The sequence below is a fragment of the Triticum urartu genome, chromosome 5A (genome assembly GCF_056163025.1).
Source record: "Triticum urartu cultivar PI428250 chromosome 5A, HENAU_Tu73, whole genome shotgun sequence".
In the NCBI taxonomy this organism is placed as follows: Eukaryota; Viridiplantae; Streptophyta; class Magnoliopsida; order Poales; family Poaceae; genus Triticum; species Triticum urartu.
In genome coordinates this window covers 23,663,333-23,666,396 of record NC_141877.1, presented here as the reverse complement: position 1 = coordinate 23,666,396, position 3,064 = coordinate 23,663,333, and the positions used below count along the sequence as shown (strand labels likewise).

The window sequence follows — 3,064 nt, the reverse complement described above, 5'->3', positions numbered from 1 at the left end:
GCTATTACTATGAAATTGCAAGTGTATCAGGAAATGAATAATCTGTTGTTGCTGCATAAATATAGAAGCTACATGATTTCTTATTCTCCACCAACCGCCTTGTTAGTGTGCCACATGCTTCTGTGGGGTCCTCACACCGCCCTCCCTTTCTCTTATCTCCAGCCGAGAGACACACAGCCACATATTCCTCCAAGCCCCTCCTCCCTTCCTCTGTTCCTCTCTCCCTGATCTGTTGCCTCCCCCAAGCCCCTCCTACCTCCCCGATCTGCTACCTCTGTCAAGCGATGCAGCCAAATCGATGGCCTCCATGCGCATCCCAAGAGAAAGTGAGGTAGAGGGAGTGGCCCATGGCTGGATTAGGCAGCTGCAAAGCTCAGTGGCTCTGCTGCGAGCCTGAGACGGCGGAGGTGAGAGTTTGGACGCCGGCTGACGACGGGATACTGTGGGCATCGTCGGCCGGGGTTACAATGGAGCCCGGCACCACAGCGCCCGGAGCTGCAATGGAGCACTGCCGGGGTTGCAATGGAGCCCGGCACCACGGCGCCCGAGCTACAATGGAGCTCCGTTGGAGCTGCCATGAAGAGTGGGTGCTACTTCCGGCGGTGTGGCAAGTCGAGGACGGCGACGCTCACCACCGGTGCTGCAATGAAGTGGGCGTTGCTGCCGGCGGCATTGCAATAGAGCAGGTGCTGCTGCGGGCGGCGCAACAAGTCAAGGATGGCAGGGCAGCAAGTCGAGGACGGCGACGCTCGCCACCAGTGATGCAATGAAGCGAGCGCTGCTGCCAATGGCGCAACAAGTCGAGGACGGCGATGCTTTAATGAAGCGTCGATGGAGCCACCGACATCGGGCTGCTGCATGGCGAGGGATGCAATACTATGGCGGCCTCGGGCCTCGATGATGTTGTGTTTGTCTGGGTCACAACATCGCCGCTGCTGCCAAATTACCAAGAGTAATACTCAAAAACATATTGAGGACCTGCTGTAGTCACGTTGGTCACGCATAGTCAGAGTCGCGTTTGCTGCTTTGTGCTGGGAGTGGTGTATGCGAGGCCACTGTAAATTGGTGCTACCAAGGTGAGTGGTGGGTCCTTGATCCCTACATGCAGTACCAATTTAGATAGTAATACTGGTTAAATTAACTCATGATCAACTGTTAAAATTTGCCGCTATAAATTAAGGTGAAAGGCCCCTTGAATTGTTTGCCTCGTTCACACAATGAATTCCTTGTGCAGGGAGTTCTAGCGATGCATTATACAAGGAGCTATGGCATGCTTGAGCTAGGCTTTTGATCACAGTGCCTTGCCAAGGTGAAAGGATTTACTACTTTCCAGATAGTTATATGGAACAGGTATGTGTCACCGCATTGGTGTTTGGTTTTCTTGATGCCAAATTACTAATGAATGAATTTTGCTACTCAACACAAACAATAGCTATTTGTACAATGTGACACGCTTCTTGTGTTAAAATGGCAATGACTTTGTTTATGCCGAATACTCATCCAGTTATTCAAATAATAATCATCCGCGTATTTAAAGATCGTCCACATACACATTTAGAACCTGTTAGGGTCATCGTGTGTGCGAGACGTGTGCTTCTCTAGTATGGTCATGTATTAGTTGACAAATGAGTATCCATTAGAGGGTACCACTTTACATACAGTGCTTCCAGCCTTGTAGGCCTCACGAGAAGTCCCTTTGCCAAGCTTCACTGTGATGCCTAACTAACTATTTCACAAACATTTTTGTTAGCTAATAAAATCAATAGATTTTCGCATGTCATGACAAACTGATTTCTTCCGGCTGCCCGAAAAACAGAGTACTAATACACTGAGAGACTGTACAATTGTTTAGCCTACTTTACAAATTAATTTTAGAACTGGCTAAACATATCAGGATATACACCAGTTGACAGCAAAGAAAATAAATCATCACCATTAATACTCTACTAAATGAATACAACCATTCACATCTCCAGAATTGTACTCCCTCCGTTCCAAATTACTCGTCGCAGAAATGGATGTATCTAGAACTAAAATACATCTAGATACATCCATACCTGCGACAAGTAATTCGGAACAGAGGGAGTATTATACATGTCAAAGAATGACTAACAGTACTTGTTCTTCTCTGAAAGCTGACAAGAAAATACAGTTGGTAGAAATGTTAAAATGATTTTGAGCTCTAAACTTCAGTTATCAATACACTTGACTGTCTACCGATCTCTGACTGGTTAATTTAGGAATCATCAAATTTACCTATAAGGGAGCAATTGTCTGTAAGATGTGACTTGTTTGCATGCATTTCACAGATAAATATGTAAATAAAAGTTGACTTGCATACCTGGATATTTACATTCACATACAGAGACAATATATCTTCAGTTTCACATATAGGACAAGAATGTATAGTCACAAACTCACAATTCCATGGCAGCAAAAATCTTCAACCATCTGTGAACTCCATACAACAATGATATTAGAGATCTCTTGTTTTGTTGATATATTGATATATAGAGGAAGGAGATGTAGTCTATAGGACAGGAGAAGCAACCATCAATTGTGCTAATGTCACCTATCCATAGTGCCATATGTCCAAAGGCACTCGAGTAAAAATTAAGACACAAAAGTGACAAATGGAAATGGGAGTTTGGAGCTCATCCATCTGATTTAGATGGTCTGGGAAAGAACAACGATTTTGCCCTCTTGTGGATTTAAAATACAATTAGAAAAGTTCAGTTAACTAGTGAATAGGTGCTTTAAGCTCATCCAACCTCCTTAGTTTTGGAAATGAACAAATCCCTCTCATAACATAATTTAATACATCATATTTACGCAGACATTGCCAATTCATTTATCTGGCACACAATAGTTAAAAAATAGGAACTGCTAGTACATCATACATATACACGTAGTATATCACAAAGCATGGCTAGAGTTCTTTGGTTATTAAAATGCTCTCTTGTGAGTATAATAGCAGTTTAGGATAAAATCCTGGACCGCTAGAGTTCTTTTGTTAACAACAGTTTTGGTAGAAAATAGAAGCTTCAGCTAGCACCAAGTCATA

General features: G+C 43.7%; 1 pseudogene; it reads left to right on the top strand.

Moving 5' to 3' along the window:
- Positions 1 to 219: 219 nt before the first annotated feature.
- LOC147967644 (uncharacterized) lies at positions 220 to 1,278 on the top strand (annotated as a pseudogene).
- The last annotated feature ends 1,786 nt before the right edge of the window (positions 1,279 to 3,064 follow it).